Consider the following 14,141-nt stretch of genomic DNA (forward strand, 5'->3'; position numbering starts at 1 on the left):
TTTGATGGAGTGTCGCTCTGTTGCCAGGCTGGAGTGTGGTGGCGCGATCTCAGCTCACTGCAAACTCTGCCTCCCGGGTTCAAGTGATTCTCCTGCCTCACCCTCCTGAGTAGCTGGGACTATAGGCGCCCGCCACCACGCCCGGCTAATTTTTCTATTTTTAGTAGAGATGGGTTTTCACCATGTTGGCCAGGCTGGTCTCAAACTCCTGACTTCAAATGATCCACCCGCCTCAGCCTCCCAAAGTGCTGGGATTACAGGTGTGAGCTACCGCACCTGGCCTCTTCCTCTTCCTATAAGGACATCAGTCCTAAGCCGGACACAGTGGCTCATGCCTATAATCCCAGCACTTTGGGAGGCTGAGGTGGGTGAATTGCTTGAGGCCAAGAGTTTGAGACCAGCCTGAGCAACATGGTGAAACCCCACCACTACTAAAGATACAAAAATTTGCTGGGTATGGTGGTGCATATACCTTTAGTCCCAGTTACTTGGGAAGCTGAGGTGGGAGGATCGCTTGAGCCCAGGAGATGGAGATTGCAGTGAGCCGAGATCATGCCACTGCACACCAGCCTGGGCAACAGAGCAAGATCGGTCTCCAAAAAAGAAAAAAAAAAAGGAACATCAGTCTTATCAGATTAGGACCTCACTCTTCTGATCTCATTTAACCTCACTTACCTCCTTAAAGGCCCTATCTCCAGAAACAGTCATATTAAGGGCTAGAGCTTCAACATATGAATTTAAGACGACACAATTTAGTTCATAACTCTGGTCATCCTATTCTTGTTCCTGATTTTAGAAGAAAAGATTTCAGGCTTTCACCATTGAGAATGATGTTGGCTGTGGGCTTTTCAGATAGGGCCTTTATTACATTGAGGACATTTTCTTCTATCCCTAGTTTGTTGAGTGTTTTCATCGTGAGTGTTCATTTTTCCAAATATTAATAATTTTTCGGCATCAATTGAGATGATTATGTGTCTTTTCTTTTAATCCATTAATGTGGTTTATTACATTGATGGATTTTCATATGTTGAAACCTCCTTGAATTCTAGGAATAAATTTTGCTTGGCCATGGGGTATAATTCTTTTAGTGTGCTGTTAAGTTCTGTTCGCTAGTATTTTGTTTAAGATGTTTGCATCAATATTTAGCCATAATCTTAGTTTGTAGTTTTTTTTTCTTGTAGTGTCTTTGTTTGCCCTTGGTATCAGGGTAATGATGCTCTCATGGAATAAGTTTGGAAGGTTTCCTTCCTGTTCAGTTTTTTTTGCAGAGTTTGAGGAGAACTGGTGTTAATTCTTCTTTAACTGTTTGGTTGAATTCACCAGTGAAGGCATTTGGTCCGGGAGTTTTCTTTTTGGGGAGGTTTTTTGATACTGATACAATCTCTTTATTAAGGTCTGTTCACATTTTCTATGTATTCATTATTCAGTCTTAATAGGTTGTGTGTTTCTAGAATTTATCCATTTCATTCAGGTTATTGAAATTTTTGGCGCACAGTTGATCACAGTATGCTCTTAAAAGACTATTTCTGTAAGATTGGTTGTAATGCCCCTCTTTCATTTCTGATTTAGTCATGTGAGTCTTCTCTTTCTTTTTTTTTTTTTTTTTCTAAGTTAATGTAGATAAAGGTTGGTCAATTTTGTTGATTTTTTTCAGAGAAATGACTCTTGGTTTCATTCATTTTCTCTATTGTTTTTCTAGTCTCTACTTTGTTTATCTCTGTCCTAGTCTCATTATTTCCTTCCTTCTCCTAGCTTTGAGGTTTGTTCTTCTTTTTCTAGATCCATAAGGTGTAAAGTGAACTTGTTGATCTGAGGTCTTTCTCCCTTTTTGATGTAAGCATTTACAGCCTAAATTGCCCTCTTAGCACTGCCTTTACTGCATCCCACAAGTTTTGTTATGTTGTGTTCTCTTTTTCATTTATCGCAAGATATTTTCTAATTTCTTTTATAATTTCTTCTTTAACCTTTTGGTTGTTTGAGAGTGTGTTGTTTAATTTCCCCATATTTGTGGATTTTCCAGCTTTCCTTCTGTTATTAATTTCTAGTTCCAGTCCACTGAGATTAGAAAACATATGATCTATAATTTCAATCTTTTCAAATTTATGAGCACTTGTCTTGTGGTCTAGCAGACTTTCTTAATTTTTGGGAAGATGCTGCTTTTCTCTGTGATTTTGGAATGACCTATGATTGTACAATATTACTTGCTTTGTAAATGTTGGGATTTGTTTCTCATTTGAACAAAATCTAGAGCTAAAATTGGAAGGACTGCTAGAAGAATCTAGAGGCTCCTCAGCTTGTGGCTTCTCCACTTTCCACACAGGGGTTCCAAAGTTACCATGCTCTTCTGTATCAGGCCTGATGCAAAAGGAAGAGAATGAAGAATTGTCTATGGGAGGTTTTTGTGGGCCAGGCTTGGAAGTGGTTCTACCACATTTCATTGGCAGGAATTCAGTCACACAACCGTACTTAACTCTTCAGGAGGCTAGGAATGTAGTCTAACTGTGAGCCTAGGAAGAGAGGAAAATGGGTTTCATGAATAACTGCCACATTCTAGAATTCTATCTACAGTCAAAATATCAATCAAATGGACATTCAATCAAATAAAAATTCAAGAAAGAATTTTTATTTCCATGTACTCTCTCTTAGGAAACTAATTGAAGACGAAATTCAATCAAGTGAAGAAGGAAACCAAGAAAGAGAGAAATGCAGGATCTAGAAATGGTGAATCCAAATCAGGAGACAGTGAATGGGAGGTACAGGCTCGGAGCTGTTCTGCAGACCTGGGGAGCAAGCAGCCTGAGGAGAAACAAGCCAAGTTCCCACAGGGCAAGTCCTTGAGAGTAGAAGGGAGAGGATGGAATAGACGGGAGACTTCAAGTTTGGATATACTTGAGGATATGCATTGTGTTGTTGTTGTTGCTTGAGGCAGGGTCACGATCTGTCACTCAGGCTGGAGTGCAGTGGCATGATCACAGCTCACTGCAGCCTTGACCTCCCAGGCTCAAGCGATCTTCCAACCTCAGCTCCCCAAATAGCTGGCATCACAGGTGCACACCAGCACACCTAATTTTTTATTTTTAGTAAAGATGCAATCTCACTATGTTGCCCAGACTGGTCTCAAATTCTTGGGCTCAAGTGATTGTCCCGCCTTAGCCTCCCAAAGTGCTGGGACTGTAGGCATGAGCCACTGTGGCCAGCCAGAAAATGCATTTGAACTTCATAACTGGAACTTTCTCTATAGAATGACATAGATATGTAATATTAAATTCATAAACAAAAAAAGAACATGAATTGACAGTGAATAACGCTTTCACAAACATAAGAAGATAGTTCTTCAATTGTTCATTTATCAAGACTCTTAATCAGAAACTATGAAAATCAACCCTAACTGATTTGAACAGAAAATGAATTTCTTGAAAGGTATCAGTGACTCTGGGAACTGCTGGAGGCTCATTAGTTACCCAGTGGGGCCCACAGCCACAATGAGGCTGTCCAGGGAGAACCCCACTATTACCACCATTGCTAAGCAACAGATGACGTAGTTGATGCTGTCCAACCAATCACATTAGACAGTGGGTGTTGTACTGCACCACTGAGTCCCTTCCCCACCGTTCTCCTGCCTCTGAACCTGGATGCATTGCCACCACCACCACTGCCCAGAAATTCTCAATATCCATGACTCTTTTCATGAGCTGCTCCCAATTTAAAACATACTGATGCATAAGATTGGCTCTCCCTGGGTTAAATGCCTACCCAATACCAGCAAGGGAAGCTGGGAGGCTAAAAGTATTTGCATTTTCTATTTCCTGTAATAGTAGAAGAGCTCTGCCTCCCCCAGAACTGATTAGGTGGAAAATGCCTCAAATATATGAAAAATTTTAAGTTCTAGATAGCAGAAAAGAAATATTGACTGCACATTGATTATCAACTTTTATAATTAATCTATCAACAAATCATAGGAAAGTTAACTACAGTTAACTTGATCAGACTTTAAATATTAGCATTCACAATAAAAAAAATATGCAGCTGATAGAGATGTGAAGAAGAAAAGGATGATGATGCTGATGAGTAGTAAAGAAAAGAGAACAAGAGGCAAGATTTTCATCTGCCTAAGTGAGGAATTGAAAGATACCATCTATAAAATAAAAATGGAGGGTTGGGTATCATTTTTTAGCTTGGAAATAGAAATTAAGAGACAAATGGAAGATTTTTTTCTAACTGTACTGGAAAGAAAATGGGAGAGGATGCTAATCTTAAGTTACATACTCCACTATGATATAAGGAAGTTAAAATACAGTGCCCAACATTTATAAATCAAGAAATCACTGTATATGCATATTATTTAGAGCTATGGGAAAAAAATACTAGAAATAGTAGAAGATGGGCCAGTAAGGTATGGAGAAGTGGATTCCAGAACTTGCTTTTCATTTCAAATTCTTGTGTACAAGTTGACTTTTTTAAAGCTCATACAGGCATTATCTTGCTTTTTTAATGTAGCTTGGGAGATTCTTCAATGGAAAGATTCTGTCTCTCCCTCTCATATTCATAGGTCAAGACCTTATACATTTAGATCACTTATTAATATTTTTTTCATAAAACAGAAAAGTATTTCCTGTAAGAAAACCTCACACCTTGATCATATTCTTATTCTAATTCAAGTTTCTGTTTATCTGTTTACTCTTAATATTGTTATCTTGCTTAATCTGGATGAAATCTTCTTGATGACATTCCAGAATTCTGTTCTGGCTTGGGTAATGCAGAGGGAAAAAAGCTTCCAGAATAGCATTCTGCTGCCTCACCTTTTAAAGTCCTGTATGTATCAATGTGTGTGTGCAGATGTGCCTACTAGGATATGTGCAACCCATATCTCCACAAGCCACGTCACTCAGATTACAGAAACTCCAGCCCTCCCCAAATGGCACCAGTCCCCCATGTCTTGTCCTCTTTCATCTATAGCCTGGTACCCACCATATTCCTCCTAGGGTCCAGCTCCCCTGGAATATTTCTCCCCTGAAATGTCACCTGGACCCCCTAATGACCCAAGAAAATTTTGTAAAACACTCCTTTTATTGTTGCTTTTTTATTAGAGTCCTTTCTCCTTAGGGCCCAAGCAATAATCTCTGATTCCTGTAATCCCAGCACTTTGGGAGGCCAAGGCGGGTGGATCACCTGAGGTCGGGAGTTTGAGATCAGCCTGACCAGAACGGAGAAACCCCGTCTCTATTAAAAGCGCAAAAAAATTAGCCGGGCATGGTGGTTCATGTCTGTAATCCCAGCTACTCAGGAGGCTGAGGCAGGAGAATCCCTTGAACCCCAGAGGCAGAGGTTGTGGTGAGCCAAGATTGTGCCATTGCACTCCAGCCTAGGCAACAAGAGCAAAACTCTGTCTTTAAAAAAAAAAAAAAAAAAAAGGAATCTCTGAGAGCCAAGCCAGAGGCAAAGTGATGAGCACGGGAGTCACCCCCACTTGCCCATTGTGTTAGGGTGGGCTGCTCTAACAGAGTACCATAGACTGGCTGGCTTATAAACAGCAGAAACTTCTTCCTCATAGTCTGGAGGCCGGAAATCCAAGATCAGGGCAGCAGTAGCATTGGGTTCTAGTGAGGACTCTCTTCCGGGTTGCATATGACCGCCTTCTTGTTCTGTCCTCATGTGCCAAAAAGTGCAGAGCGCGCTCTCTGGGGTCCCTTTTATAAGGACACTACTCCTATTCATGAGAGCTCCGTCTTCATGACCTAATTGTCTCCCAAAAGCCCCATCTCCTAAGACTATCAATTAAGGGTAAGGACTTCAACATACGAATTTGTGAGGGATACAAACATTCAATTCCTAGCACCCATTGTCTTTGACCACCATGTGCCCTTTGACTCCCCCTTCCATTAAGATAACTGTCCTTGTGGATTTCTGGCTCTCTTGTGGGCTTGCTAAATACCAGGGTAAACACAATTTGTGTGTGTTGTTCAAACGTTGTATAATTCTACACCCTCGTTATAGAGAGATTAAGCTCATTTGAAGGTTGAGGTCAGTCCCTGGTCTGCTAATTACCCAAGATAGAACTGGGTCACTCAGGAACTAAAAGTACAGGAGAGGGAACAGGGGGTTGGGTCCTGCTGTGGTGTCTATAGACAGGCTGTCAAAAGAGTAACTCGGAGGAACACAATGAGGCTTGAAGCACTGGGTAAGTCTAACCACGGTACAGGCTCAGTGGCCAAAGCAGAAAACATAGTCCAGATTGGAACTATCACAAATACACATCCACATACAAACACACACCAAGGCCCGGGGCCAAGAAACACATTCCAAAACCCAGGGCATCAGAGGCAGTCCAAACTGACTAAGCAAGATGGCACATCAGTAAGCCAAGCTGATACAACACTGAGACAAAGAGTCAGATATCCAAGTCTAGAAGAGTGTCTCAGGTCAGGGATAAATCCAACTGTCCACATTAAGAAGTCCTGCAGCACTTAAAAAGGAGACAAGCTGGGAGCAGTGGCTCATGCCTGTAATCCCAACAGTTTAGGAGGCCAAGGCGGGTGGATGACCTAAGGTCAGGAGTTCAAGAGCAGCCTGGCCAACATGGTGAAATCTGACTCTACTAAAAATACCAAAAAATTAGCTGGATGTGGTGGTGTGTGTGCCTGTAATCCCACTTGCTCGGGAGGCTGAGGCAGGAGAATCACTTGAACCTAGCAGGCGAAGGCTGCAGTGAGACAAGATCATGTCACTGCACTCCAGCCTGGGTGACAGACAGAGACTCTGTCTCAAAAAAAAAGAGAGACAGTAGACAGGGAGTAATTTTTTTTTTTTTTTTAATGAGACAGTCTTGCTTTGTTGCCTAGGCTAGAGTGCAGTGGTGTGATCTCAGCTCACTGCAACCTCCACCTCCCAGGTTCAAGTGATTTTCCTGCCTCAGCCTCCCAAGTGGCTGGGACTGCAGGCATGTGCCACCACACCCAGCTAATTTTTGTATTTTTAGTAGAGACAGGGTTTCACCATGTTGGCTTGGCCAGGATGGTTTCGAACTCTTGAATTCCTGATCTGTCCGCCTCGGCCTCCCAAAGTGCCGGGATTACAGGCGTGAGCCATCGCACCCTGCCAGTTTTTTTTGTATTTTTAGTAGAAAACGGGGTTTCACCACGTTGACCAGGCTGGTCTGGAACTCCTGACCTCAGGTGATCCGCCTGCCTTGACCTCCCAAAGTGCTGGGATTACAGGTGTGAGCCACCGCGCCTGGCTAACAGTGAGCAATTCTATGGCTATGTGTGACTAGGGTCCTCTGGCTTACATATAATACCTCTTAATTTTTCATTTGTCCTTCCTTAGAACTCAGTCTTTTTGAAAATGCCATCCTGCACAGATGTGGGAGGGACACTTTGTTTACACTGGGGGTACACTGTTACTGGAGAAAGTCCCTGGGGCCAATGGTCATCACAGTGGAGAACCCCCAAAGGAAAACCCCAAGAAAGAAGTGTTTCGGGGAGACTGGTCCTATTGCTTGCCATACCCCCCAACCCCCTAAACCCTCCCCTCTGATCCTTCCCAAGCTAAGAATTTAGGGGTTTTGTGACTTGTGTCATAAACAGGGATGGTTCCCTTACAGTCTCTAGAAGAAGTCCAGACTTGAATAGATCAGGCAGGAAACAGCTTAGAACAGGTATTTGAGCAGTAACACAGTCAAGATACCATCTAAACTGAGGGTGGGGTCTCCAGGCTAAGATACAAGCTAATCGGGTCATAGTAACGAGTGGGTGGAATGATGTGGCGGAGACTAGCTGTGCATCCATCAGATACACCTCCTGTCCTGACCGGGTGCACGGCTACGTTTCATTTCCAGCTCCTTTGCAGGCAGGTGTGGTCATGGGACTGAGTTCTACTCAAAGTGGGCAGAAGTGATGAGCACCACTTCCAGTCCACACCCAGGTAAACCTCCCAAAGGCCATTCCCTATGCTCTTTTGGGAGCCACGTGTGGAAGATGGCACGGATGGGATGAGCCTGGGTCTCCGTATCTCTGCTGCTGAGCATGCTCACTGAGTAGGATCCACCACTCGGACTTTATCTTCATGAGAAACCACACTCTCTCGTGTGGCACACAGCCGCTGAGATTTGGGAGTTCAGCGATTGCAATGGCTTGCCTTACTTTACAATTACCTTTATAAATACCAAGAAAACAACCAAAAGAAGCCCAACCAGGTTGGTCTCCGGTCCAGCCTTGCACATCACAACATTGCTCTCAGCAGCCCCGGCTGAATCTTCCACTCTGTATCTGCCCTTCATCTCACCTTCTATTCATAGCCAAGCTTCTTGAAATAGCAGTCTGCAAGTATTTCTCCACTTCCTCTTCTCCCACTCATTCCTCGCTTCATAGACTCCAGATCATGCCCCACACCCTACTGAAACTGCGCCTATGACCTCCCGGCTATCAAATCCAACCTAACACTTTTCGTTCCTTATGGAGTGGCTTTTAATATGCAACAACAGACTTCAAAAAATATTACATTTCTATGTTTCTTAAAACATTCATCTGCTTCTGAGCTTCCTGTCCCTCTGGGTAAGGAGGAAATCCCACCTCAGCCATTACTGGGGCTTTTGTCCCAGGCCCAGGGCCATGCAAGTTTCAGGAAGGCTTTAGACAGCATGGAACATCGTAGGCTGCTGCGTCTTTGGTGCATGAAGGCTGGAGTGATATGCTTCTTGTCCAGCCATTTGCTTCCTTGGAAGTGAGTGGCTCTCCTTCATCTGTCCTAAGCCAGTCTCTACATAGGCTGGAAAACCTGACGCCTCCCTGGATAGACACAGCACTGCCACCTACCCAGGGGGTTATCAGGAGAATCCACAGGCCTCCATTCATTTCCACATTCTTTTTTTTTTGAGACAGAGTCATGCTCTGTGATCCAGGCTGGAGCGCAGTGGTGCAATCTCAGCTCACTACAACCTCTGCATCCTGGGTTCAAGCAATTCTCCTGCCTCAACCTCCCCAGTAGCTGGGATTACAGGCATCCACCACCATGCCCAGCTAATTTCTGTATTTTTGGTAGAGGCAGGGTTTCACCATGTTGGCCAGGCTGTTCTCCAACTCCTGACCTCAAGTGATCCGCCCGCCTCGGCCTCCCAAAGTGCTGGGATTACAGGTGCAAGCCACCGCATCCGGCCAGTTCCCCATTCTTTAAAACACTTCTCTCACTATCTCACTCCCAATTTTGCAATCTCCTTGGACACCTTTTTTGCCTTCAAGCAATTCAGCCTTTTTTTTTTTTTTTGAGGTCCCAGAGGCCAAGGGAATCTTTCATCTCCAAACTCAAAATCTCTTCTTGGTCTGGGGAAAGGTGAGAATCTCTCTCCCAACACATTCACTCATAAATTAAAGCCTCAGTAGGTTACCTTGGGGCTCTACCTTGATCTCTCTGAGGCTTGAAACAGTGTAACTTCACTGCGTGACTCCTCTTCTTAGAATTATATGAACATTCTCTCTGAGATCATTTTCTTTCTTTCTTTCTGGTTATTTTAATTATTTTATTTTATTTTTTTGAGACAGTGTCTCACTCTGTCGCCCAGACTGGAGTACAATGGCACTATCTTGGCTCACTGCAACCTCCGCCTCCCGGGTTCAAGTGATTCTCCTGCCTCAGCCTTCCAAGCAACTGGGATTACAGGTGCCTGCCACCATGACCAGCTAATTTTTGTATTTTTATTAGAGACGGGGTTTCACCATGTTGGCCAGGCTGGTCTCGAACTCCTGACCTTGTGACCCACCCACTTTGGCCTCCCAAAGTGCTGGGATTACAGGTGAGAGCCACTGCACCCGGCCTCTTTCTGGTTATTCTTTTTTAGACCACTTTTTTTTTTTTATTCCCAAAAATATTTTGAACAAATATGTACTCTCCTTGTACATTTTTTCAGTTGACACAAAAAGGTAACCTAAGTCTAAATAGCTGCAAAGAATAAATTTTATAGTATATTATAAGTATCAATATTCTGTTTTATTTTATTTCCTTTTAAAGACAGGGTCTTGCTGTGTTGCCCAGGCTGGTGTGCAGTGGTGTGATCATAGCTCACTACAGCCTCAGACTCTTGAGCTCAAGTGCTCCTCAGCCTCCCAAAGAGATGGGACTACAGACATGCACCACCATGCCCAGCTTGTTGTTGTTGAATATGTTGCCTAGGCTGGTCTCAAACTCTTGGGCTCAAGCGATCCTCCTGCCTCGGCCTCCCCAAGCATTGGAATGACAAGCATTAGCCACTGCGCCTGGCCAGTACCAATGTTTAAAATAAAACTATCATATCATTCTTCAAAATAAATCTAATGAAATCTCAAATACACGGTGGTTTGTTATAGCCTACTGCATATTTTAAAAACGTTTTTAACAGTTGGCATTTTATTAATATATAGTTTATTTTTCTCTTTGATATCCTATTTATTTTCCCACAGAATTGAACCCTTATGAAATATGTTTTATACTTTATAGTCTTTTTATCATTCACTATCTTTACTTCTCTGAAAATAGGTATAAATTAAAATTGTCTGTACGTCCCATAGCTACAGGCCTCTAAGTATTAAAGATTTCCTCTGGATTGTATTATTACAATGATTACTGGTACACAATTGATTAAATATAAATTTGATACATAATTATTAAAAAAGCCTTCCCCTCAGCTCTACTGAGGTGTAATTTACATCACCCCCAAATTCACCCATTTTAAGTGCACATTTTGATGAATATGGGCAACTGTGTTCAGTTATGCAACCAAAACCACAATCAAGATCAAGATATTTGCTGGGCACAGTAGCTCGTGCCTGTAATCCCAGCCCTTTGAGAAGCCAAGGCAGGCAGATCACTTGAGGTCAGGAGTTTCAGACCAGCCTGGCCAACACGGCAAAACCCTTTTCTACAAAAAGTACAAAAATTAGCCAGGCATGTTGGCACATGCTTGTAATCCCCGCCACTTGGGAGGCTGAGGCAGGAGAATCACTTGAACTCTGGAGACGGAGTTTGCAGTGGGCTGAGATCACACCACTGTACTCCAGCCTGGGATACAGAGTGAGACTCTGTCTCAAAGAAAAAAAAAACAAGATATAAAACATTTCCTCAACCCAAAATTTTTCTCTTGCCTCTTTGCAAGCAATCCCCTAATACCTAGTTCCGAGCAATCACTGATCTGGTTTCTGTCACTATCGTCTTGCCATAAAAATTTTTATGGGAAATGTATCATTTAATAGATAAGGCTGGAAATAAAAATGTCTTTTCCCTTATAGTTTAGTTATCTGTTGGTAAATATGACCTTTTGCTAGAGTGAAGCAGGATTCGGCATCCATTTTATTCCTATTTTTTCATTTTTATAGATGGAAGCTCTGAGACACTTTATTCACATAAATGGTGGAAGGGAAAGGAAGATTTTTTTTATAGCAATTTCTTTCGATTGTTTGAACTCCTTTTGAGTTTAAGCCAAAAATCACAGAGTGATCTATGAGCACAAGCAATCTATAGGGATTTAACAGCTGACAATTCAGTAAGGTCCTACTTCAGCTTTGTTGAATGCAGAGCTGGAGGCCACTTGGCTGACAGAGGGTCTGTCACCTGGCACTGGACTCATTTGCTGTCTCAGAACCAATATCAATGTTCCTAATTGCCGCTTTGTTTGGGGCCCCAGCGGTTTTCCACAGTCCAGTAAAATGCAATATGGTGCTACGAAGAGTATTGCCTTTCTCTTGGAAAGTGGAAGAAAGACAACAGTGAACAGATAAGAACGGAGACACCAGCCCACTCCCCACCTCCCCAGCACAGGCATGCTGTCAGGCAGAGCAAGTGGGGGGAAGTTACAAACGGAAGTGAGAATCTCAAAATGGATTCTTAAAACCTGCATGCTCACAGATGCCTTGCAGTCTTCGGACATGCCTACAGCGCTTGACCCGTTTCAAGGGCTCTACCTTAAACAGCTAGTATGTGTTCAGATTCGGCTCCAGGTCCTCTTCATCACTTCTACTTCTCCACACTGTCCTTATGTGACTTGATCCATACCTTCGGCTTCAATTCCACAGACAGGCTGATAACTCCCAATCTTTTTTCTACAGTTCAGACCTCTATCCTGAGTCTAACAGCCACACATCCAATTGGCCATTCAACATCTTCACTTTCCACTTTTCTGAGTTAGAATGGACATGCTTTCTTTCTTTCCTCTTTTTTTTTTTTGAGACAGAGTCTTGCTCTGTCTCCCAGGCTGGAGTGCAGTGGCACGATCTCAGCTCACTGCAATGTCTGCCTCCCAGGTTCAATCGATTCTGCTGCCTCAGTGACTGGGATTACAGGTGTGTGCCACCACACCTGGCTAACTTTTGTATTTTTAGTAGAGATGGGGTTTCACCATGTTGGCCAGGCTGTTTGTTCTCAAGCTCCTGACTTCAGGTGATCCACCCACCTCGGCCTCCCAAAGTGCTGGGATTACAGGCGTGAGTCACCGCGCCTGGCTGCATATGTTTCTTATACGTACACACTTATCCTAACCTATATTTTGAAAAAAAAATTCAACCCCTTATATTGAATTGGGAACAAAGTAGCTAATATTTTTCTGGCACTTTATAGCCAAAGTGTTTTCATCTCTGTACATGTGTGTTTATAGGATAATGTATATAATGTATACATGTGACTCGTACCGCAAATGCTTGTATGTTACAGATGAAGAAACTAAGACTCAGTAAAATGAAAATTCTACTACATTCCAAAAAACAAGAAAGAAACAAATGATTCATTCCGTGCCGTGACTTGGTTGGACAGAAATGACTTAAATAAAAATCAACATATGTCTATGTATAGCAGGAGGTACACTGATGTTCAGGTAGATAATAAAAAAGAATATTTATTCACAGGTTTTAATAAAAAGTAGAATACATTTATAATCTATATAAAAGCACTTTATCTCCTTTCCTTATGGAAATATGAAAACAATTAAAATTGGTTGGCTGGAAAATAAAGAAATCAATCCATAACAGCTAAGGTCCAAAAGAACTTGATTACAAATATCAACAAATTAAGGGCTGTTCTGCCAGAAACAGGAGGTTAGATGTGTAACTTCCTTGGCTTCCTTCCAGCGATTTAATTCCACACAAAAGAAAAAAACAGTAAAGCGTGCCTATTCTTTGATGCATTGTATTTTCAACATAGTTATTCGTTGAATGTACATTTCCTGCCCTAAGCAACATGTTTGTAGATTGAGAGGAAAAAGCAATCTCTCAGGCTAAATCTTGAACAAATGTTGTTTGTAACAAACCTCAAAACAAAAGGGCATCTTGGTAGTGGTTTGAGTTTCCATACAACATAAATATAAAATGTGATATTTTACAAATATGACAGGCAAGTGATCAACCAAGTCTTTTTTTTTTTTTTTTTTTTTTTCCGAGACAGAGTCTCTGTCGTCCAGGCTGGAGTGCAGTGGCACGATTTCGGCTCACTGTAACCTCTTCCGCCCAGGTTCAAGCAATTCTCCTGCCTCAGCCTCCCGAGTAGCTGGGACTACAGGCACCTGCCACCGCGCCTGGCTAATTTTTTTGTATTTTTAGTAGAGATGGGGTTTCACCATTTAGCCAGGTTGGTCTTGAACTCCTGGCCTCGTGATCCACCTGCCTTGGCCTCCCAAAGTGCTGGGATTACAGGTGTGAGCCACTACGCCCGGCCATGATCAACCAAGTCTTTAAAAATCTGCTTCTTTCCTCTCCCTCTCTTTCTCTTTTTTTCTTTTTGCTTTAGTTCCCTTTGTTTTTTTTTTTTTTTTTGAGACAGTCTCTCTCTGTCGCCAGGCTGGAGTGCAGTGGCGTGATCTTGGCTAACTGCAACCTCTGCCTCCCGGGTTCAAGTGATTCTCCTGCCTCAGGCCCCCGAGTAGGTGGGACTACAGGTGCGTGCCACCATGCTCAGCTAATTTTTGTAATTTTAGCAGAGATGGGGTTTCACCATGTTGGCCAGGATAGTCTCGATCTCTTGACTCGTGATCTGCCTGCCTCGGCCTCCCAAAGTGCTGGGATTACAGGCATGAGCCACCATGCCCAGCCTGTTTTTCTGTTTGTAGTCTTTGGATCTTGTTTATTATTTCTGTACAGTTTATTATATATCTGTACAGTTTATTGTTTTATGCTCACATCAAACTTTCCATT

The 14,141-nt window shown here is 42.7% G+C and overlaps 1 long non-coding RNA gene across 1 annotated transcript in view; it reads right to left on the bottom strand.

Moving 5' to 3' along the window:
• The window catches only part of LOC140712358 (uncharacterized), a 31,819-nt gene that overhangs the window by 1,513 nt on the left and 16,165 nt on the right, over positions 1 to 14,141 (bottom strand). The window contains exon 2 of the long non-coding RNA XR_012093885.1: positions 676 to 2,507. This is a non-coding gene — a long non-coding RNA (uncharacterized lncRNA). The remainder of the gene's footprint in view (positions 1 to 675; positions 2,508 to 14,141) is intronic.

Source organism: Chlorocebus sabaeus, chromosome 9 (assembly GCF_047675955.1).
Source record: "Chlorocebus sabaeus isolate Y175 chromosome 9, mChlSab1.0.hap1, whole genome shotgun sequence".
NCBI classification, from domain to species: domain Eukaryota; kingdom Metazoa; phylum Chordata; class Mammalia; order Primates; family Cercopithecidae; genus Chlorocebus; species Chlorocebus sabaeus.